This window comes from Lissotriton vulgaris, chromosome 7 (assembly GCF_964263255.1).
Source record: "Lissotriton vulgaris chromosome 7, aLisVul1.2, whole genome shotgun sequence".
NCBI lineage: Eukaryota > Metazoa > Chordata > Amphibia > Caudata > Salamandridae > Lissotriton > Lissotriton vulgaris.
In genome coordinates this window covers 1720794457-1720820023 of record NC_141695.1, presented here as the reverse complement: position 1 = coordinate 1720820023, position 25567 = coordinate 1720794457, and the positions used below count along the sequence as shown (strand labels likewise).

Sequence of the window (25567 nt, the reverse complement as noted above, 5' to 3'; positions counted from 1 at the left end):
TTCAAGTCCCTTGCCCGTGGTATAACCACGACCTTCTAAATGAATCCCCTCGAATTAAGAAGAGTCCAGACAAATTTGCACTCTGCTTACAATTTTTCTATCCATTACATAAGCTATCTGCTTCAAAAGACACATCGACTCGCACCCCAGTAAGACCGCCCGGTGGCTCCTCTTGCAAGAACTTATAAGCACCCTTGCCTTCGTCCCCTCAAGATAATAGCTAATGTACGGGTGCAAAAGTAACACGGAGATGTGAACTACAATGAGTTCACTTTGTCGTAAAATTTCGTTAAGGAACATTATTTAAAGGAAAGACGGACCCCTGTGTAATTGCATGTTTACATAAATGTCCTTGACGCAATAACACCGATTTAAAATAAAACTACTTATTAACAGAGTTTAAAAATGTAAAAGCAACATTCAACCTCTCTAAAACCAAAAACCTCATCGACACACACACATATATATAAATAGTGTTATGTTACACACTTTTCCGCCACTTCTATAAATTCGCAACATTTCAATCCGGATCCATTCACAGAAGTAAATCCATGCCTGATTTTCCATGCCGCAGTCGGTGCTCTCTTTGGCCTGCCAGCCACAGTCCTCCCGCACCCCCTCCTTTTCCCCTTTTGTGCTTGGATATTACAGGAACTAGTAGGGAGAGAGAGAAATAACATTGACAGAGGGGGAGACCATAAAAAACCAAGCTAATCCAACAGCGGAGGGGGATGCTGGGAAAAATGCTCTTACATTCCCCCTGAAACAGTACCCAGAACCCTCACTTTGGGGCGGGGGGCGCCTAAATGAGGGGCATTTCAGACGTAGTGGAGCGAACAAACATTTTCTTGAATTTGTTTTAAAGGGGGAATGTAAGCACGTCCCTCCTCCCCTCTCCAAGGACCCTCCCCTGCACCCTTTAGGCCTCCTCCCTGACCAGGATAGGGGGTAGGGAGAAGAAACGAAGGTGGAGGATGTAGGGGGAGTGGATTTGGAGCCAGGACAAACGAAAAGTCTTTATCCCTCCCTCCCCTGATCCACCAAGGCACATACATACACATCTATACATATATGTATATTTTACAGAGTTTCAGCTAAGTGCATCCTGCAAATAATGATTTTGTCCCTCCGGTCATGGATGCACGCATGAAGAGGAAGATCTGATTTTTGGGGGCCCCCTAGAGTCCCATCTCCGATGCCACCCCACCTTTATTTTGTGAGTAAACTAGACGACCACAGACCTTCCTCCCCCAAAAGACAGAAACCCCGTCAACTGAGGCTGAAAGAAAGGTGCATCACTCTTTCACCACGTGCCCCCCATCACTCACCCCTCCCCGACATTTTAGCAGACCCTTTCTTGATGGGAGGACCCAGCCCACTGGCGCTGCCCGTGTCTTCGAGTTGTGGGTGTTGGGAGGGCACGGTGCCGTTTTTGGAGGGCATAAAAAAGGGGCACCTTTCTTTCTTCTGATTATTTGGCACCTCCCGGGCGCCGGCCATTTCTGGATCCTTCTCCAAGCGGCGACGGGAGGGGGAGTTGTGGAAGGGATCAGGCGTCATTTTGCGACTGGGATTGCGCCGCCACCCCCTGTAAATATCCTGCCCCCACCCGGAAGGGCGAGTAAGGCCCCAGCACTACAGAATTCATTTTAAGTGACTTGCATCGCGCTCGCTTCGAACTCCATTGTGGATACCGGAGACTGCCGCTACCCCCGGGAGATTCCATCCCTTAAGGGCCGCCGATGGCTGATTGCAGCTCGGGGTGGCACCGCCACCCGGCCCCCATGGAAGGCAACTAAGCCCCCCTCCCTTGAGGGGCGCCAAGTACCGCAGTACCTCCTCCCCCACCCGGAATAAGGGACAGGATGCCGGCGCAGGAGGCATAGGACCCACCCCGGAGGCGGTGTTTTGTACCCCCACCCCCACCCAATCTTCAGGTAAGTGGAGGGGTATTTTAGAGACGGGGGTCTGGCGGGTTGGAGCGGTCTAGGTATGGTTTACGCAACTGATCTGGGCTGCTTTGGGCAATTTAAGTATGCATGACTGCGTTCATGCGTGTGGATGTGTGCCAGTTATTGGATGTGTGCCCACTGTACTAGTATTTTGTTTGTGTAATGCACTGCTGATTGTTGGCATTTTCAGTGTGTAGCGCAGTGCCAGTGGTCCCAGAAATGTGTGCCATTCAGTGTGTGCACGTATGCGTGCGCGGATCTGAGCCTGCTCGCCAGCTTCGCTTTTACTTTGCGTGGCTGGTGCCAGTGCATCTGTGGGTGTGTTGTGTATGTTGGCGCGTGCCTGGCAGTGCCTGCACGCCACTCTTTGTGAATGTCATTGCATTTACTGGTCCTCAAAACTACGTTGTCTATTGCATTTCACTTTCAAGCGTGTACCTGTATCTTAGGTATGTGTTTGTGCACTCTACATGCAATTGTATTTTCTTTACTATTAGAGTGCGCGCATTTGCTTTTTACCATGTATGTGTGTGTGTATAAGAATGCGTCTCTGCGCGCGTCCACGAGCTTCACTTCCCAGAACACACACGTGTAATGTGTCTGTGTTTAGTAGGAGCTGCAGTATATATGCACGCGCGTGTGCACTGCGAGAATAATGTGAACAGCTTCTTCGATTGACACCACTTTGCTGATGAATGCACAGCACCATCCAGTTTTATGCACGTGCGCATCACTGACGTGTTGACACTCTGTGGGTGTTGTGTGTGCACGTCTCTGCCTCACGCAGGACTGCACACGTTATTGGTCGGTTCACAATCGGAAGGAATGTGCACCAGGTTGTAGACCGTGAGTAGCTTCACGACCTTGCACAACACAGGCACTTATTTGCAAAATCAACACTTATGCACATTATCACTGGGTGTGCCTGGCACGATTGGCATCACTGCCGAGTGTGTATGAATTTAAACTCTTAGCCCAGTGAACAGCGTGTTTAAGTCTGCACAGCACTGGAATGTATGCAGTGCATGTAGGAGTTTCAATATCACTGGTGCACGTGCAGCATCTTGGTGAGTTTTCAGGCGCGTGGCCGATCATTCTTGAGGCAGAGTTGAGTTCATCGTTGGTTGTGCATATAAGTGTGTACCTTATTGGTGATGGTGGAGGCACCTTCCTTGACCAGCTATATCAAGAACAGATTTGGACAGTACATTGAAAATGCACATGTTAGTAATGAGTGTAAACAGACAGTATAACTTAATGTGGATCCCTAACATGGGTGCATAGCATGAAGGCCCTTGCACAACACAGAAAAGCGATAGGTGCATGTTGGTGTGCTGAGATCTCGGCTATGCCACGCAGGAGCCTGTTCCTCCAGCCTGGCCTGGTGTGCGGCCATGATTGGTGAGTGTACACAGAACGCATATGTGTTACCAGCATGTGTACAATACGTGTGAATGATGGGTAGCTCTCGTTTCTTATATATGCCAGATGTGTGTGGTCGTTATTGGAGACCGAACACGTATGTGCTCTACCTGCATGGCTGCACATGCATCATTAGCTGCTGTACATCATTCTGAAGTGTGTGCACTGTTGATGAAAGAGCACTAGATGTAGGGGCGTGCACTGCGCGAGCCATGGCTGTGTCCATGTACATGATGTATACTCGCAGCGTTCACGAATTTGCACACAGTGTGCACGTTCGGTAGGTTGTACATTATTAGTGCGTGTGACGTGCATTCACCAATTCACACTTTGGCGTGTGTGAGCAGAATACAGGAGCCATGTAGCAAGCAATTGTTATCTGAACGTGGGTACCTGTTAACAGCATGTGCTGTTTGCACAAACACTGCTAAATAGGCATTTCACGAGGGCTCACCCGTTGTCTTGTACACTGGGTGCAATAATAGTGTGTATGAGGGTACACTTACAAGTCAAGGGGAATGACTCCACATGTACCACTGTTCACGTCCTTTGTAAGTGCACAACATGCACTCATTTCCACACAGTCGGCACATGTAAACTATACTTGAATATACCATTTGTCTGTGCGTACGCTGCACGGACCAGGACGTAATTGGCAGGTGGATACATACATGACACAGCATGCAGGAGTTTACACAGCACACGCGTGTGAACTGCTTCAAACGTGCACACCAGTGAAGAGTAGCAGTTCAAGGGGAAGGACTATAATCAACAAGTGACTACTAAAAGCGTAATTAAGCGTGCACGACATGTACAGGTGTCCTCATTCATGAGTGAATAGATTACCTGCCCAGACTATATGAATTAACTTGAATGAGCGCCGCAGTTTGCACAACACAGGAACACATAATCTTCATGTCAGGAGTGTGCACAGCAGACATGATTGGGCACTTCCTATAAGAATATGTCAATCAAAGACATTTGTGCACAGAGTGCAAAAGAGCGCATTGTGCATTAGTAGATAACGGACAGGTTTGCACAGAACACACACTTCCTCGTTTGTTGTGCTCTGTGTGTAGTGTATGTCAATGGGATTGTGCCCACCACTGGGGAGAAGATACTTTGAGAAATGCATTGCATGCGTAAGCGAGCACATCCTTGCTGAATTTGCACTAAATGCACGAGAATGCACATTCATTATGAGCCAGTGCACGAATGTTTGGACAAATTACTGGTGAATGTGCACTGTAATGGGGCATGTACACCAATTCTGGGTGTGTGTATAAAGGCCAGCTGCGTGAATACAATAAATGTGTGTGTGCCACATTTAGTGTATATTTTGCCACCTCCTCCTTGGAGAGCGCATACAGTGTTCATGTGCAAATAACTGGCCATTGTGCACTGCATAATTGGCGAGTTCTTTTCATAATTGTCATATGTACATAGAAGTGATGAAAGTGCTCCCAATGTGTTACTCCACTTTATTGGTCAGTGTGCAGCCCAAAGAAAGTGCATTAGAACAGTATGTGCATTATTGGTTAGGTCACAGCATTGATGGTTTCACATCCTTAGCTTCTTAGCACTGGATACCTGAGTACCGATTTCTACTTAATGTACAAAGCCCAAAGCTTTCACAGCACAGGAAAGTGTAAATTCCATATGCACATCCCTGGTGTACACAGCATGCAGGGATTTGCTCATCATTTGCGATAGATAACATTTGTATTCTTTCAAGCTATTTAAAACCATCACAATATAAAATTCACAATCAAGAGACAATAATTCATGGCTTAATCATTCAGTAGATACAGCAGCACTCGACTCTGTCAGGAGCCAAATCCACTAATGTGCAAGGTGCAGTGCTGATCACATAAAATCAATCAGACTAACACATAAAACGGAGATAAACCAACTCCATACACATTTTTTTTGGCAGAAGTTAAACCCTGCTCTATAATCGTAAGATTTGTGGACTATCTTAAAAACTATAATGTCCAATACACAAATTAATATTACTAGGTTCTGTTGACAAGACCCCCAACAGCATCTCTGCAACATCATCCAATAACATGAGCATCATCTCTCACGAATATTTTGATAGGATACCAACGACCTACTAAACTAAAGGGTACTACTTTTTGCCTAGGGTCTACTGATCAGATTAGGTGCAGGGCATGTACTCCCCAGCCCATGAAACCACATTCCAAAACCCCGAAAATGTACTCTCAGAAGTAATACTACATTTGTGACACGAAATATGGGCGACTGTTAAAACGATAAATAAATATTGGAGATCATTTGCGAGTATGCATTGCATGCTTGCTTGACCACGAGTATTCATCATTTTAGAGTTTCTTTTAGATGGTGTGGGTGCTCCTGTCTTCTAGTTGGTCCATTATGACTTATGTCTTCAGGTCTGGAGGTTTGTTTATGGAAGAGGGTTCTCCTCTCTCTTAATGACCCCCAGTTGGGACCTATAGCTTGTTCATGTGTGGAGAAGGCTTGCTTATGTGAACGTATGCTCCTCCCCTTCGGTGACCCCAATGGTGACCGCAATGGTGACATACAGCATCTTGAAGCATGGAGAAGGCTCGTTTATGAAAGGAAGTTCTTCTACCACTCAGTGACACCCATTGTTGCCTATATCGTTTGTTCATGTCTGGAGAAGGCTTCTGTTTTGGTCAAAGCCTACTAAATTCTAATGACATCTTGGGGACATTTGGAAAGCTTCCCTGGGAATGCATTCCGCCTATTGCTTACCATTGGCTTTGTAACTCACATTTGCTTGCTATCTATTTGCTGGCTTTATTGGTTTTAGGCTGTCCAGCTTGAGTTCGTCCATTCCGTTGACTAAACCTTATTTATTGCATCTTCCACCCGTACTGGATCTCTGTAAACCGGTCTTAAAATCTTGTTCTTATCATGTTACATTTTCTGTACATTCAACAATAGAGGTCAAGCGTCAGGCGCTGTCTTCCAGGGAGCTTGGTGTTTACTGTTCTTTCTCTGACTTCAAAGTGAGAGGATTTATGTGACAATAATGCTGGCTACTCAGGGTGTGCTGTACAATGTTATTTTCTTTTCTAGCACAAAACAAAATTTAAATGTTTGTAAATGAACTGTGCAGATATCTCAGAATATGAAAAGCACAAATGAAGCAAAATTAATGGATAATTCTGAAGTGTGGGGCAAACAAATCAAATATTTGAATACGATCAAAACAAATTAATACACCAGGTGATATTTCCACACATTACCTTTTATGCACTGTATGGTAAAACTGTATGTCTGTGCAAATGTAATGGTCATTTTAGTTGAAGACGTGTTGTCTTTAATGGCAGTGAGCTACCACACCATGCATGCTCCACTCCTCCCCAGTCCACGCCACTATACAATACTCTGCACCACTCCACACTAAGTCACTCAACGCCACCCCAATACTGCGTCATTGCACTCTACTCTGCTCCACTCCACTCTATGCTACTTTACTCAACGCCTCTCTACTGTGCTCTATGCCAATGCACTCTACCCCACACTATAATATGCACCACTGCATTCTTCGCCACTGCTCTCTATGCCAGTCCACTCTAAGCTACTATAATTTACTCTGCACCTTTATACTCTACAACACTGCACTCCACGCCACTCTTTTCTTTCTGCGCCATTCCACTGTACGCCACTCCAATCTATGCCACTGCAGTCACACTGCGCCACTCCACTGCACTCTACGGCGCTGCACTCTATGCCAATCTACTCTGCACCACTACACTGTGCACTACTATGCTCTACTCTGCAACACATTTTATGCCACTGCACTCTACACCATTGCACTCTGTCACTTTACTCTGCACAACCCTACACCACTGCACTCTGTGCCACTACACTCTACTTTGCACCACTCAAAGCCACTCTTCTGCACTCTGAGCCAGTGTACTTTGCCACTCTAATCTTCTGTGAACCACTGCACTCTGACACAGCACTCTACGCCTTTCTACTCTGCACCACTCTAATCTATGCCAGTGTACTCTACCCCACTCTACTATGCACCTCAGCACTCTGCACCACTCTACGCCAATGCACTCTGTCACTCTACTCTGCAAGATTGCACTGTTTCACACTGCACTCGATGCCACTACACTCTATGGACTCCACACCTCTACACTCTACTCTGCACCACTCACATCTACACCACTCTACTGCACTCTAAGTCAGTGCACTCTACTGTTCACCATTCCACTCTATTCTGGACCACTGCACAGCACTGCACTCCTCACCTCACCACTCAACTGCACCCTATGTCACTTTACTCCACTCTGTACTACTCCACTCTATGCCATTGCATTCTACGCCACTACAGTTTACTCTGCACCACTCTACATCACTGCCCTTTATGCCAATAGACTCTACACCACTTTACTCAAAATCAGTGCCACTCTAGTCTCCTCTATGCCACTTCACTCTACAACTCTCTACTCCACTCTGCCATTCCACTCTCCTACTCTACAACAATCTACTCTGCTACACGTCACTCTACTCTACAGCACTCTACTCAGCACCCTCTATGCTCTACGCCACTCCACAACACTGTATGCCACTCTACGCCACTCTACTGCACTCAAATCTACTCCAATCCACAGCATTCCATTCTGACAATCTACTCCCTCCACAGCATTTTACACTACCCCACACCATGACACTCGACTCTACTCTAGGCCACTCCACGACTCTCTACACCACTCCATGACACTCAACTCTACTCTAGGCCACTCCACGACTCTCCACACCACTCCATAACACTCTGCTCTTCTCCACCATTCAACACTCCACTCTCCTCTACCCAACTAACATTTAGCTATGCTGAACAGCAGCCACACTGGTGTACCACATGGCTAAAACACATTGGCAAAGCCAATAGCTCTTGCATAGGCGCAACCTATTGGCTTTGAAAATAAATGTGGGAAGAGGGCTGCCCTGCCACTTGATGTAACCCATTGTGACCTATATATTGTCTGTTCATGCTTGGAGAAGGCTTGTTTATGTAAGAATCCTCTCCCGCTTAATGACCCCTTTTTGTGACCTTTGTTTTTTCAGGCCTGGAGAAGGTTTGTTTTAGTAAGAGCGGTCCTGCCCCTTGGATGCCAATACTTTCTTCACTACTAAAGAGAACAATGGTTCTTTCGGGGTGGTACCCTTACCTATAGTACAGGGTAGTTGACCAAACGTGTAATGATTTCATGCATTTGGCATAGAGTACAATTGATACTTCAACGGAGACACCACAATATGTGTGACTGCTTGTATATTCTCATTGTTTCAACGATAGAGTACCCATTTTTTTGCTGCAAACAATTTACAAATGGTAAATGGAGTATAGATAAAACTCTCAGCTCATCTCTGTCACTAAAGTATACGACCAATGCTTGCTTGGTTACAGGGGACAAAGAGGTCCAACCTCCCCACCTCAGCTTGAAGGCAGTTTAACACCATCCCCTTATACACTTCTAGATTAAGCTCAATACCGATATCTAGTCGAACATAAGTCTCCAAGTTTCGAGAATAATATATATTTGCCAAATAGAATCCATTTAGGTGAACCATGAGATGGTCCATAGTTCCAACTTCAGTAAAGCATCTTCTTCAGTATACTCAATTTTTTTCGTAAATTATTTGTAATACAAAGTAAACTTGCAGCCAAAGCATTTTATTCTCTTGGAATTTCTTCAGGACTATCAATAAAAAATCAAGGTCACGGAATAGCATGAATACTGGGGTGCGACAAGGCACTTTTCTGTACGATTACAGTGAAGTGACTGGTACAAGGTTTTCCAAATTCAGGAATACCATTGCCAGTGGCCTTAGATGCATATATTAATACATCAGGGAAACTATCATGGCGATTCAAATCCTGAGATGAGACTATTCCATGATTATTAATTATGACTTTGATTTTTTTGATCTTTAACCCTGAAGAATTTCTGAGAGAACGAAATGAGTTGGCTGCAGGTTTGTTTTGTTTTACAAGTTAAACTCAATTTACAAAAAGATTTGATAATATGTTTGCCTAAAGTTAGAAACATGGACCATTTCATTAATTGCCTGAATGCATTCAATTTGATGAATAAATCTTGATACGTGGAGGCTTATGTTGGATTAGATACCAGTATGTGGGATGAGGTATTCTTCTCTTGCATTATGGGTAAGCAGGATCACATATCACTATTAGCAAACATTTAGGTGCTAGATTCAGGGGATTACTTCAACCCTCATATGAATGTACTAGTTGGTACAAAGATTAATTGATTGTTATCATTTTGTCCTTTTTCCCAGGTGTCATCAATACACCATAATTCACCAAGAAACCTAGACGCCGGGTCAGTAGGTTGTAATTGGTTCAACCTATTGTCCACGTTTTTTACATACGCAGTAGCATTATTTCATAGGTCCTGAGGAAGGCCAAGATTACACAGAATCGCTTTGGCTGAAACATGTAGACCTTGTTTTTAGGGCTCACGCCCTGCGTTGCACTGTGTGGCAGTGCTTCGCAGCGCGAGCGCATTTTGTAATCGAAAAACGGGGTTTGTAAGCTGCCCTAGGAATCACACACGCTCGTTCATGTGCTTTTCCTTCTGTGGGTAGCTATTGGCCTTTGCGTGCGTCTTTTAAAGAAGACTGCACGCAATAGGCCACAGGCGGGCGCATTGCTCTGCCCATGGCCTATTGGTGTCTATTACGCGCTTGGTGCACGTAATAGACACCAATAGGCCGTCACGTGTGTTGAAGTGGCGCGCGCCACCACTCGCATCGTTCGCAGGCTTGTTTTATGTAGGCAGCGCGCACCCAGAATAATGGTGGCCGCCCGTTTGTTTTATTATTTACGGTGCGGAACACTGCCCCATGCTTTTATTTTTATGGGTATTTGTTTTTTAACACAATGGCGGCACCATGGTTTTTCCTCTGTGAGTTACTGCTGCCCCCCCACCCCCGTAAGCATTTGAAGCTTGCACGATTGTTATGATCGCTCACTCCCACATCCCCCACTCCACCCCACGGATTGCGCATGTACGGCTGGCAAGGATGCTGAGAAAACATAATGTGTGCACTTTAACTTTTACTATGGCGGCTGTGCGTCAGACATCTGCATTCTGGTCTGACGTGATCTACTCTGCCATCGTGCCGCACGAATAATGGTGGTCGCGCGTTTGTTTTATTATTTACGGCGCAGAACACTGCCCTATGCATTTATTTTTATGGTTATTTGTTTTTTAACACAATGGCGGCACCATGGTTTTTCCTCTGTGAGTTACTGCTCCCCCCCCCTCCCCCCCTCGTAAGCATTTGAAGCTTGCACGATTGTTATGATCGCTCACTCCCCACATCCCCACACTCCACCCCCACGGATTGCGCATGTACAGCTGGCAAGGATGCTGAGAAAACATCACGTGTGCACTTTAACTTTTACTATGGCGGCTGTGCGTCAGACATCTGCATACTGTTCTGACGTGATCTACTCTTCCATCGTGCCGCTCATTAGACTGATTTTCACTTAAAAGTTTCTTGGGTCAGCCGTCTCTAAGGGCAATTAGGAATGGATGGATCCGTGCACCAAACAATTGTTTTCAAATATGCAGTTCTCCACATAGTCGAATATGTGAATGGAATACAGTCTTGATAGTGCTTGAAAAGTCTCTCAGCAGTACGTGAGAAGCACAGTGTGAGTGTGCCTTGAGCCTGATCCCGACTCAGCTCTACCATTGGACCTCAAACCCGAGGCACTCAGCTCTGCCTTTCTATCTCAGTCCTAATAGAGTCATCTCTGAGCTCACCGCAGCCCTTTACCTGGCCTCACCAAGCTCCGGCATTGCGCTAATTCAGACTCAGCTCTTTCTCATCGCACCCTGTTTTGTCGGGGTCAATGTGATGAGGCGCCAACAGGCCTGATGACGCAGTGTGTCCTGGGTCCCCATAAGAACATCACTCATGGAGGAGATCACGGACCACGAGGGGGTGCGGGCCGATGAGCCTCGACCTCCTTTATTTTCTGTCCCCCCCCTGCACTTGACTGCAGCAACAACCACCATAACTATGGTGGGGGGGCTAGAGGGGAGCTTGCCAACACCCCTCCCGTCTCGTACATGTTGGAACCAACCCAACATCAAACATCTCAGCCATGATTCACACTCGGCTCTTTCATTGCACCTCAATCATGGTTCAGTCCGCTCCTTCAGTGCAACTCAACCCTGCAGTTCAGTCCACATCCATGCGTGTCTCGGCCACTGCAGTTCAGCCTTGATCCAAATTCCCTCCTTCCACCGTAGTCTTGAGCCACACTCACCTCTACCAACGCACCCCGTCCCCGCTCCTAATCCCACCCCTGACTCTGGTGCAGCTCTGCCAAGGTACCCCAAACCCCTTCCAATTTGACGGTTCCAGTGTATAATAAGTGTGTATTCGGACTCTGGTCTGCCCGTGCATTTAAACCCTGACCCATGCTTTGCACCTGTACTTTGCTGTCACTGCCCCATTCCTGTCCTTAAAACCAATATAACCTTACTAACAGCGTGCTTAGCACATAACCTTCCCAAAATATCCAGTGCCCGGGTTCCAGATGCATAAATGGCGCTCTAATTTGACAAAAAAGCAATATGTTGGCGGTTATAAAACACTGATATTAAGTCAAGGTGCATAGAGTAAGTATACATTGTTTCGCTCGTCACGCGCTGGTGGGATGGCAAATATAGTCAGTATACGCCCATCGCATTCGCAGCTTTCTTTTCCTCCTTGGTGGATACATCGAAATACTATACATTGTGTCATAGTAAAATGTTATTTATAATGCTTAGAAACTTTGTGTTTGTTAAAAAGAGCTGGCTGTGTAAATAGCCTTAGTCTGCTTTGCCATGTCACCTCAACCCTGTTAGCAGACCCCCTGCTGTTCTAGTACACATTGTGCTCCCAGTGGCTGGTGGCCCCTGACTGTAGCTCCCCAACGCTGCCGTGTCCTAACACCTTTGAGGTCTCACACCCACCCTATAACCAAACCATTTGCTGGTTTAGATCCATATTAGAATCAGAGCCCACACACCGTATCTGTAAGACAGTAGTGGTTGTTCGCAGCTTTCTCTTTCCTCCAGCATCCACTGAAACTGAATAGACGTTTAACTAAGTCTGTGTCTCGCAATGCTCCAGTCTTCCGGCAATCTTCATGGGCTGTAGGCGTACCCAGAACCTTCCGCCGCCGTCAGCAGAAGCTGTGTCTCCCAGCGTCCGCCACATACCTTTCCTTTCTACTTGCAAGCATGCCCTCGCTCTCTGACTTGACAGAGGGTCGGAGAAGAAGCCCACCGATGAATGCTGTGACCGTCATGGACCCACCGTGATATTCACGCCACCAAGGGGGTTAGAAGTAAGTGGTAGCTCCTAGGCAGACACCATCTTCCCAGTAAGTTCTACTGTTTGGCACAGTCAGCTCCTATTGTACCCTCTTTTGTGCCAGATTACTGAAAGTTTGAGCTATTGGCGTTGCATTATTGTTTGCAACAGCAATAGGTCAAACTTTCAGCAATGCGAGACCTATTGCTTTGCAAATGCTTGTTTAATCTATGCAGTTATAATTTCAAACTGCATTTGCACTGTTTTTAGATTTGGTGACCAATAGACCACAAATAAAGTTTTTAACCAGCAAATCACATCTTTACACATCCTGCACTGCACCCAACACTCACTAAAACTTTTTCACATCTGTTAGATTATAGCAAATCTTAGTCATATTTGCTTTATTTGAAAACATCCCTGAGCTCCCCCCTCTCAGAGAGGGGGTTGTAGCCCTTGGTTGCACCAGGTTGCAACCTATAGGAGATCCCAGATGATGAAGCATGTCACCTCGGTTACTGATGGGATTCCGTCCTTTTAAAAGGATTTCCACTTTTTCACACTTACAGTTTTCTTTGTGCCACCTTCGCTGGGAGATTACCCCTGAATTTATAGACCCATGGGTATTTTGTTGTTTTCACCAGTATGTGGGTGCAAAGCATTATCTTTAGCGAACACACATTTTGTCATCCAACTTAGCTAATAAACCAAGGTGCTACAGAGATTAAGAAAGTGATAAGCACAAGTCTTAGTGTAGTGAGAGGTGTATAAAAACAGAGTAACACAAGTGAAACAAGCATTTGCAATGCAATAGGTCTCGCAGTTGTTCGAGTTTGAGCTATTTTCATTGTAAATGACAATGCCTTTTATTAATGTGTTGGTTTTTTAAAACATAAATAAAAGGCATTGTTATTTACAATGCCAATAGGTTAAACTCTCGCAAATGCAAGACCTATTGCATTGCATATGCTTGTTGTTTATTGGGTGAATCACGGGTCAGTAGAACACAACGCGTAAACAGTGGACACGTGGACATTGATTCAGCAAAATTTAAGAGGTAGCAGACTTGACACCATGTGCCGTTTGACCCCCAGTGACATCACAGGAAATAGGGTAACTTTGAGTATTTTGGAATTACCGGAAGTGTTAATGAGGTTAAAAAACGAACAGTATGTGGCAAATCTAAAAGGATACTAAAGTAGATGAAAGAGCATATTGGTTACGGATCAGATACCAAGTAGGCTGCTGGCTTTCAGTGATGCCAGAGCAGGAACTTGAGTACACCAGACCAACAAAGGCGGTGGTGCGTATGGGCAGGGCGCTCCGCTGCTGCACAGGCAGAGCCAGGCTCTCAAAACGCTTAAAATTGTTTAACGCTCTGCTCCGTAAATATCGAAACAATAAAAAGCATAAATGATTTTCAGTGTCATAATAACACCAGAGGTTATCCTTTTTAACAAGATTAAAAAATATTTTTTTTGACATGATCTGCAAAAAAAACCAAAACATTACTTATCACATTATTTAATTATTGAAATATTTAAATTAAACTTACTATTTTATTTATTATTATTTTTTTCTCCATTTTCAAAAACCTTTATTCTTTTGTAGGATATTTTACACACCGTGCAGCCTACAACCCTGGGGCCGGCAGCAGATTTTAAGGGAACATGCCTGCATAGACTAGTTACTTCTTACACAGCCAATTAGCCGACATCCCGGAGGCTCGGCGGCGTTCGATTATCATGTGATGCATTGACCTCCAGTTTTATCAACAGTTCCTAGAAATTATACTCTTCTCGCGCTCCCTGCAAATGCGCAATCTCACACCAACTAGAAATTATCACGCCAAGCCCAGTAGGCCGTAGGCCAAAAGCAGTTTCTATATGCAAACTTAATTCTTAAGTCCTACCCCAACAACCCCCCACCCACAACACGCCAGCAGGTCGCACGTTCGACCTAAGTCCCCGGGAGTATATAACCAAGCCACTTCTCCTTATGTCTATTAGGGGGAAGCTAACACCCCGCCCGGGTTCTAAACCTCCACGTCAGTTCTGCAGTGCCGCTCAGATCTCCCCCGACCTGCTCCTCTGCCATTATAGCTAGATAAAGGTGTCCTCCCCATCTCCTTCCTGATTCCTACTATACTCCGTGCTGTCCCCACTCTCAGCAAGGGCCCCCGCTAATCATGTTCAGTTTGCTCCACAAGCGCGTCGGGAGTGTCAATGTCCTCGCCTTGTTCCTTCTCCTCCACTTCGCCTGCGCGGACATATGTCTGGTACAGACCCCAGAAATTCGTGGGACGACTCTTAGGCGGAAGTAATTCACTGTATGTTTCCGATTGAGTACAGCAATATAACATGTCCCTAGCCCATCTCCTCTTGGTTGGCAACGGTCCCCTCATCCAACAAACAGCCACAACCCGCCTGGCTATTAGCAAGGCGATATCTGCCAGGCGTCGCAGTGCCACCGGAAGTGTCTTCGAATATTCCAGCAGAGCCAGTGCCGGGTTGGCCAGTATCTCTGTGTCTAATATCTGGCTAAGTTCCGAAAAAACTTAGTTCCAGAATTTGTTAATGCCAGGGCAGTTCCATGCCATATGTATAAAATCTGCTACTGGCGCATGACAGCGTTCACATTCCGCTGACTGTCGAAGCCCGTACCTGTGTAGTCTTTCTGGGGTATAGTAAACACGTTGCAGATATTTGAAATGCACCAATCTGTGTCTTCCGTTTAGAGACAGTTTTCTAGTGCTGGTGCAACAATACTTCCACATCTCGTCTTCTATCTGTATCTGCAAATCGCGCTGCCATTCTGTCCTAGCCTTGGAGTATTAAAGCAGCTTATGCTGCACTCCGTGCTTATTGAGGTTCGTAACCAGTTTGCGAGAAGACACCGTCTTGATCACATACGTAAGCTCCGGTGCCTCCGGTGGCTCTGCCAGATCTGGGCCAAGAGGTCTAGTAGCGCACTTCGGACCCTGTGAAACTGGAAACGTAAAAGTAGTGAGGCCTCTGCAAGGGGAGAACCTGTTCCCAGGTTTTCACCACCCCATCAACGAACAGGTCATCCAACTTTGTGATTCCCAGTTTGTTTAGAGCCCTCGTGACCCCTTTCTCTTTCAGTGGGGGGAGCTATACCGCCCATTCTATCTGCATTAGCGGGGAATACAGCAGTTCGCAGCCCCGTGCCTGTAACAACTTGTGCCAAGCATGGTTCGTAGTCTTGATTGAGTCCAGCCTACCTATGCAGCGGTCTACCAGAAAAAAGATAGTAGCCAACAAACGAAAAGGGTCTGCGAATAGTCGTTCAAGGATGACATGAGGAATGGTTGGATTTCCGTGTATCCACGTAAGCAGATGAGCCGCCTGTGCTACCCTGTAGTATCTTTCCATGTCCATTTTCATGATGGCTATCCTTCCCATTAATGATAAAGGGAGCTTGCACCATGAATCAACATCCTCCACTAGTCTTGTATACGCAACCCCGTAGTTCTCCCGTATCAGTATGTCTGGGTCTGTGTGTAGTTGTATCCCCAAGTACCTGACCGGGTCCATAGACCACTGCAGCGGATATTCCATCTCAAACGGCAGTGCAACTGGGGTTAACGGGAACGCACTGATTAGGCCCAATTTACTTTCAGCCCTGAGAGGGCCCCAAATCTCACCACCTCTCTTAGTACTGATGAGAGGTTCGTTTCCGGGTCAAGAACATACAGCAGAGTGTCGTCCGCGTACGTGGAAATACCAATTTTGTATGTTGGAAAGCTGACACCCTCCAGACTATGGTATTCCCTAATCGCACATGCTAGGGGTTCCGCAACCAGCGCATATAGGAGAGGTGTGAGGGGGCACCCTTGTCTAGTTCCCCTGCTTATTTCGAAAGCTTCTGTGACACTATCCCCTATCCTCAATCTCGCCCTGGGCTTGTAATACAATGCCCCCAACATCTGCATAAAGGGTTCACCCAATCCCAGCTTTCGCAAGACTCTCAGCATGAACGGCCATTCCACGGAGTCGAATGCCTTCTCCATGTCAAGGAAAATGGCAAGCGCCTTGTTTTCATGCCCCACATGCTGTATAGTCCCCAGTACCGTGCCGATATTATACGTGAGGGACCTATCTTGGACAAATCTGGCTTGCTCCGGCGCCACTAGTTCAGGAACCAGCAGTGTAGCCAATACCTTAGCATACAATTTGGCGTCCACGTTCATCAGGAAACGTGGTCTATAAGAACAGCATGCATTGGGAGGTTTCCCAGGTTTCAAAATAGTGACAAGCAAGGCCTCCCTCAATGTCGCCGGCATACTACCCTCCGCGCAGATGTCATCAAAGAGGGTTATCAAATGTGGTACAAGTTTGTCTTTAAAAGCTTTATAAAAGCCCACTGTGAGGCCATCCGCCCCTGGGGCACTTCCGGAACGCATTCCTTCCAACGCCTCCAAGATCTCATCCTCTTGTACTGGCATCATCAGAAACTCCCTTTGTGAATCGGGCAAGAAGGGCATTTTAATGTAGCTAAGATAATCATCAATTTCCTCCTCCACCTGGGAAGATCTTGACTTATATAGATCAGCATAATAACCTCTGAACTCTTCGAGAATCTCCGCCTCATCAGTGATCACGTTACCCGTAGTCGTTACCAGCTCATCGACCACCAGGGGTCGTCTGTCATTACGCATTATTCTAGCCAATAGGGAACTAGGTCTCTCCCCTTCCCTCTACGTTCGAGCCGTGGCATACTTGCCCATGTGTTGCACTTCCCTATCCGCCTCCTCATTATAGTCAGCGAGTAATGTTTTTAGTTGCGCTGCAGCATTAGCATCTGGGCTGCTCTGCTGCCGTCTCTCAAGGTCCATCAGTTGGGCCTCGAGGTGATTCAGTCTTTGTCTTATGGTCTTAAGGACACTTGAGTGTTTATAGTGAGTGTTTAGCCATGGCCATCCCCCTGACATACACATTGAATGTGTCCCATATTGTCTGGAAACTGTCAACAGAACCCAAATTCGTCTCGAAAAGCTATCTATATCTTCTGCTAGTTCACCTCTGAATACATCATCTAATAGGGAATAAGGAGGAAACCGCCACGTAAATGGCGGAATTCTTTTCACAGGGACCGCTAGTGTCAAGAGCAATGGGGAGTGGTCCGAGAGAGTACGCAGCTGCACCGTACTCTTCCTAATACAGTTGACTATTGACTGAGATGCTAGTAAGTAGTCAATTCTTGTGTGAACATTGTGATAGGCTGAGTAGTGTGTATAACCGCCCTGTGTAGGGTGCTTATATCTCCAAACGTCCACAAGATCTAACTTAACCAATTCGGCCTGCATGTGAAGGGCCGCAGCAGCTGGTCGCCGGGGCGGCCCCACAGATCTATTTATATCCGGATTGAACACAAAGTTGAAGTCGCCCCCCCACAGCATTCTGTAGGAAACATAGGATCTACAGCGTGCAGCCAGACCAGCGTAAAACTCAGGGTTGTCATAATTGGGTCTATATACATTGACTACTATGAGGTCATGTCCTTTGCCAACACATCTGGCGATTAAATAGCGTCCTTCTGGGTCTGCTTCAATCAGCGTTAACTTTAGTTTAGACCGAGGGTTAACCCATGTGACCACCCCCCTGGAGTGTGTGGTGAATCCTGCTGCAACACTGTTACCCCCGAATCCCTTAGCAGACAGCATCTTACTCTTGAGTGGTAGGTGAGATTCTTGGATAAGGGCGAGGGCAATGTGATGCTGGTGGAGATAATTTAACACCTTTCTAAGCTTGCGGTAGTCATTGAGCCCTCTCACATTCCAGGTCAATACAATACTCTCAGCGAGTCCAGATCACCCATAGTGGTCGTTCCACTCGTGTCTGTCATCCCAAGGGTGAGATTTGATAGGCAACAAGCAGGGTACTCCCAGCCCTGCAGAACATTCTCTGTAAACCCATATCTATAGTGGCAAGTCTTCGACAAGGAAAATCGGGCAACATAATGCTTGGCGTAACTTTCAGTACCCCCATTTCAAAATCAAAACATCTCCCCAAACTCGCTCCCCCCCCACCCACAGCCGACCACCCCCAACCTGGCCAGACAGATCCCCCGTCCCTCTACCCTTCTCCCACAGCCGACCACCCCTAACCTGGCCTGGCCGTCCCTGCTTTCTTCAGACGAGGTCGCTCCCCCACGCTGCTCCCTGACCTGCCTCACCTGTGATTGGTATCGTAGCGCTTTGCAGAAAGGGAAACTAACAAGTGATTTTGCTGCCTGCATTGTTTCAGAATCACCGTATTGCGCTTCTGTGTTAGTGCTCAGACATAGATTTTCACTGCTTTAGGACATCTGCTGGCTCTGATTGGTATCGTAGCGCTTTGCAGAAAGGGAAACTTAGGTTTGGAAAAACGTGTGGCTATATCACAAAATCTATATTCCTCTAAGGAGACTCAGATTGTTTTCAGTTCCATAGGAGTTCAGCTCGGAGAGAGTGGAAACCACCCTGAGTATGTTCAAGGAATTGAGAAGGGTTATAGGCCTTGCATACCTTAAAGTGACCACTTTTTGTTCAAGAGTTTCGAAAGCTATTTTCAGTCTCTGAGAACTCCTACACCAAAGCACTATATATTATTTTCAGGTCAAAAGAAAGCAGTGTGGAGTATGAGGAAATACATTTAACAGCCCCAAGTGGTTTCAGTTGCGGAGAAAGCTGTATTAATTTATGTGAAATACCTCCTCTATTTGACTAAGGTTGTTTCCAGTACTGGTTAAATCTTTGTTCTGTGAAAAGGAACACTTACCCATTAGAGATGTACACTGTGTTCAGATCTGGAGAACCATTTGGAGGCCACCCAGAAACATATTTTTAATGTGGAACCGGAGAAGACTGTATTTAGTGAAAAGGGACAGGCAATATGTGCCCTGTAAATCCCATAACATTTAAAAGGTCTCTTAAAAGCTCTGTTCTGAACAATACCTGACCTGCAGGACCTAATTTGTGGTCATGGCTGAGAAACGTTTTCTTCAGTAGAAGAGGACATCAGTCCATAATACGTTTGCAGACCTGATGAATTCTTTGTAAACAGTGGAAGCTGTTGGCAACAGGTACCTTGGATGAAATACCCTTCTGGCGTGTTCTAAGTTTAGTTTAATGTAGTTTATTTGAACTGTAATTTCTTTGGAATCAGAACAAGTTGGCTTTTGTAGTTTTTGCACTTTATTCCATAGATATAAATATTTTCAATAGACCTAATTTGAGAATAAATGTTATAGTCAACATTTATTTCACCCATCGTGCCTAGGCCTTTTGCACAGCTACAAAATAACAGAAATTAACAAAAGATGATATAACATGAAAAAGATTTATAGCACGCTTTGGTGAAGCACTGCAAACATGAAAACTATACTCACCAGAATATTTCATAGGCACGTGGGCACCATTGTTGTAGTTACAAGAGTAAAGACTATGGACTTGTATAGTTAAATTGATGTATGTGAAACATTTTTTTAAACAAACTTTGAATGTGAACTTTTAGTAAACACTCTCTAACATGTGAATCAAATACCAGAGTACGGTATTCAGTTGACTTTGGAAGGGGTACCTGTTACCGCATGAGTTGTTTAACTTTTAGAATTGGTGTCTTGCTGTGAGATGATTGAAGCACAGACTATGGATTAGGATAGCATGTGCAAACCCTAATGGGTCGCTTGCCCTCTGCAATTTGTTATCTTATATAGTACTGCTGTAGTTCATCATTAAAGTGAAATTAACCCATAGATGCATGGTGCTTGCAAATAATCGTGTGCATCATCATTAAGGATAGCTCCCATCTTGTGGGTAATGAATAGATGTTGGTAGATTTGAATAGATGTGGTGGAAACAAATTGATTTATATCACTTCCACGTAAACCTAAATTCTATACTGTTTTAAAACACAAATCAGACATTTTTCATTCATTCTACACACTTCTGACCACTGAAGTGACCATCATAGATTTGATCCTTATCCACTATCTGGCCTCTGTGACAGATACAAATCTCACAGGCATTACTATTATCAAATGTACTGCATTCAAACGCTTGATTTATCCTTTTCATTCGGATGAAACTACTCTTAGATCACTTTACTTCTAGCTTACCATCAGCCAGTGTCTACCAATTTATCACAGCAAATATAAAGGAAAGAAGTATCAAGGATGTGTACATAAACACAAATTCTTACCAAGAAATAACACCAGAAAAAGAGATCCTAGTGCTAAAAATCTGAAACAGAACACCAAGATGATAATTTTGGAAGAAGGCAAATGTGGTAATGTAGTGTTACTTTATTTGAAAGTCTGCATAAAGGAACCTATGTCAGCTTGTGTTTTTGAAAATGTTAGGCAAGAACCGTACAATGAAAATGCTAGCAGGAATAAAATGAAACAAATAAAGTGGAAATCAACAGGGGAATTAAACACAATATTGAACACCACACCGAGCCTACCCATATTTCATTCCAGTGGACCATTAAAGGGGGCTTCCACCACCAGGTCTCCTGGTTACCTCAGGCTAAAAATATTCAGGGACCATGCTTTCCTCATTTGCGGCACAAAGGCTGTGCTGCTTAAATTACTAAACATGTGCTGGCAAGTATACTTTGTGTTGACAGCTATAGATGGTCCACTTGCATACATCTTTCAGAAATTGTGATGGTGTGACAGTCGTTCAAGAAGCCCTGCCTACAAGATCAGCATACTAAATAGCGACCTATGAAGTGGTGGTAGAGATGTAACTTAACTAACAATATTTAAGTTGTAATAACATGATATATGCACTTTTGGAGGTCTGTGCGCCCCTCCACGGTACTCCCAGTAATGCCAGCATTTTGTATGGATTCCAAATCATCCTAGAAATGTGGTCCTTTGTCTTGTTGCAGAATGAAATAGCCACCCATTGTTGAGCTGGTTTACTCTGCAGATAAAAGTGTTGTCTCTTTTGGAATCTCCATTTTCTTATTATATGTACGGGGATGTTTTGCTTTTTTGCAGAGTCACATAAACTGGTGGTCTCGCCTTTGGCACCTTATAAGTGTTTAGCCATGCAACGGTTGGTGTTGTTGCTGCATAACTAAATACTTATAAGGTCCTAAAAGCGAGACCTATTGTCTATGCCACTGCTTGTTTTTCAGGTGTCCGTGATATTTAAGTGTTACTGGACTTAGATGGGAAGTTTGAGGACCAGTTACCACCACTACCCTTTGGGCTTAACCATACTCAAAACGGAAACCTGTAGCACCTCACTCTCATTGGAGCCTCTGTGAGCAGTCCACAGTGTACTCAAGGGGTGGCGTGGGTTTAGAGACTAACAACTCACCAAAAGGCAATTAACACTTAATAAAGTGTCATGCTAGTACTTTGGTTTCTCAGAAGAAAAGTACCTAATTGCACTATCAGCACAACTAAAATGACTAAATATAATGTACAAAAGGCATTTCCTGGTACTAATGGGGAAAGTTCCCACTGTGATTACCGGGTATTCTCTGAAGGTACAATTTCTTGGCCCGTAGCCTGTGAGTGGGGGAGCTTGGAGACAAGTGTAGGAACTGAGCCTGCTGTTTGGCTCACACACATTCACTTATTTTGTTCTGACCACTACCGGCTCATTTTGGCCAAGTTCCCAATACCTACAATCTGGGAACATTCGTGCAGTCTCTTTGTCAGGCCGTGCCTGCTGTGTTACTGCTTGCACAAGTGAATCGGATCCAGGCGGAGTCTCACTGCACGGCTGGCTTAGCTGCTGAAACCCATGAGTATTGCTTGTGTCCACAAATGTCCAGTGACTATCAACAGGGCCAGCACTAGGTACGCTTGTCAATCACATTATCTTAGGCAAGTTTTTCAATCACATGATCTCAGGAAAGTTTTTCACCTGCACCTCCGGCAATCACCATTGCTACTGCAATTCAGGAAGGACCTAAAGACCTGACTCTTCGACTGAACCACAGCCTCCCCCCCCCCCCCCCCCCCCCCCCCGTTTTTCACCTGCACCTCCGGCAATCACCATTGCTACTGCAATTCAGGAAGGACCTAAAGACCTGACTCTTCGACTGAACCACAGCCTCCCCCCCCCCCCGCCTCCCCCACTCAGCTCCTTGAGACCCTAACAGGTGAGTAATCTTGCTGTACAAGAAATTTGATTGCTTGAATCACAGGATCTCAGGCTCGCTTTTCAGTCATGCAATCTCAGGAAAGTTTTTCAACCACAGGGACTCTGGAAAGTTTTTCTGTTTCAGGGTTGCAGGCACATTTGGCAATCAGGGGGTTTCAGACACTCAGCAACCACTGGATTTTGGGCAGGTCTATGAATTGCATGGTCTGAGGCATGTTTTGTGATCGCAGTACCTCAGGAAAGTTCTGCAATCGCAGGGTACAGGGAAGTTTAATAAATCATAGGTTCTCAGGCATGTTTGGTAATCAGAAGGTCTCAGGCAAGTTCAGTAGCTATTCAGTATCTGGAAAAAAGTGTTGATCTCAGGATAGGTAAACTATAACTTGCTTATCCTTCTTTATGATGTACTAATTGAATGGATGTGTTTGGTTTTTTACTCTACAGGCTTAAGATCTTGAAATGTTGTATTATGTTACTGCAGAGAAAGGTACAGTAAATGAGTACTTGAAGGCAGTGGAAGTACAACCTCATTTGAGATCCTTGTTTAATACAGCAATTGTGTCTCATGGAAACCAACTTTAATGGAGGTTCTGCCTAGAGTTTAAGCTTTACCCAAGATATGAACCAATGAGGAAAGCCAATAGAGAAATCATACACCTAGATATAAGTACTAACCATGCCGTAAACTAGTTATTGGTTGTGCAATAGAAGGAACATCTCGTCCACAATCTCTGTTTAACACACTAATTGTGTCACAAGGAAACTAACTTTAATGGGGGTTCCACTTACATTTTAAAGTGTCACTATAATATAGAAGAACTAACTATGACATAAATTAACTAGTGTTTTTGTAGAAGTTAAACCTCATTTGCGTTCTTACTTTTCTTGTTACACAATTACCGTGTTAAACAAACTGTATTGGGAGTTCTACCTTCGAGTTATATTGTCACCTCAAGACACAAACTAATCACCTGGTAATCTAGCTGCTACAATACAACTGAAAACCTTGTTCGCGATCCTCTTAACAGTCTCTTTGGCTGTGACCTGGAATAGTCTCGGAATCAGTCATGGGTGTTGCAGCTAATCAGCAGTGTAAGAGAAAAGCAAGGTTACAAAGAATAATACTGAAATGTAAGGCTAGAAAACCACATGAAAGTGATCACTACTAGTCAAAGATGTAACACTGTGGACTAGACGGTGTAGGACTTAAGTTTAGCTTTCTGCCTAACCCTTACTCCATGGGTAACATTGGGTTGCTACCTAATATGGCAAAGAAATGTTTCACTAAAAACCAACAGGGCATCTAATTTAACAGAGCCTGGAACTGCAGCAGAACAGATTATGGGGCGGGCACTGAGCATCACATATTTAATTGTAGCTGCTACAAAACTAGGAAATTTGAACATGGCTATTGACTCAATCTGAGGTGGGCACAGCAGTCGAAAACTGTTTAGAAATAAAACATTTTAGACTGATTTGCTTTGCAATGTTCACAATATTGTCACAATTTTAATGTTCCACAGCTTTAATGATAGCGCCTATAAAGGCAAGTGAGAATTGCAACACTTACTTTGAGGGTCTGTAGTAGGTTAGTAGAATAAGCTTTTCATACTAGAATCTACATGTGACAATGATAACGCTAATGGGTAGTATTTTTAATTATTAAATTTAATTATTGTTTGATTTCATAGGTAGCACAAGCTGCATTAATGTTTCGTCACTGACCCACCACTTCATCATTGTCAATCGACAAGAATTTGAAGTGCAAACACACTGTCACACTGAGTGAGTTGGAATACAGTGGCAGTCTTGGAAACAAGAATAGCAAATGTACACAAACAATGCTTATGAAAGTAAGCTTATAGACAAACTTGTAAATCTGATTTCTAATGTTGCAACACTCCGTTTGTAGCCACAGAGTGAAACAAGCACATGGGGGCTGAAAACAAGACTACACTGTGCCATGGTAAATATAAAAAGCATTACGGATGTATGGTTCTAAACAAAAATGCGTACTGTATAAGGGTTAACACAAAAGTTTATTTGTAAATAGGGATTTCAGAATGAAAACAAATACAGACTTCCTGAGGTGCAATGCCACATGTGCAGAAGGATTTGGAATCGTTATTTTAGGATTTAGGATTTTCCTAAACCTCTTGATGCTGTTGGGGTCATGTTAGTGGAGATAATATCATGTGGGCATTCTCATTTAAAGGGTATTTAAAATGGTTCAGTTGGGAAGCAGGATCCGAAACCTGTCTGACAGGTTTGAGTATTATCAGTGACATATAAATAAAAGCATTCTGTATGCCCATGAACCAAGACAGACAGTTAAACAAGGACTCTGAAATGCAGATAAAGACACAAAGTGTACAAATGCAAGAACATGCAGTCATTATTACAAATGTTGCTGTGGCTATAAAACCAGAGGCATGGTTTTGTACAGAGAAGCAGGAATATAAGCAGAAGGATATGCAAACAATGAGACAGGAAAACATCATTCTAGTCATAAATTTATTCGTTCAAACTCAAAAAAATCATCTTCTTTGGCAACATTTTCTGGGTTTGCAGCACTCTGTTTCTCGGTAGGCAGTTAGCCTTGAGCTAGGTGATATCCTTTGCGGATACTTTTGAACTGATCCTACTTGATCCCCATTTAGCACCTCATTCAGTTGTAGACTTGATCATAGTT

General features: G+C 44.6%; 1 protein-coding gene across 3 annotated transcripts in view; it reads left to right on the top strand.

Moving 5' to 3' along the window:
- The first annotated feature begins 1800 nt into the window (after nucleotides 1-1800).
- Nucleotides 1801-25567, top strand: part of ATN1 (atrophin 1) — a 220025-nt gene continuing 196258 nt past the window's right edge. For 2 of the 3 annotated variants that reach the window (XR_015297639.1, XM_086932919.1), the window contains exon 1: nucleotides 1801-1937. The gene's annotated coding sequence lies outside the window, so the exon portion shown is untranslated. The remainder of the gene's footprint in view (nucleotides 1938-25567) is intronic. The other variant, XR_015297640.1, reaches the window with a different exon arrangement.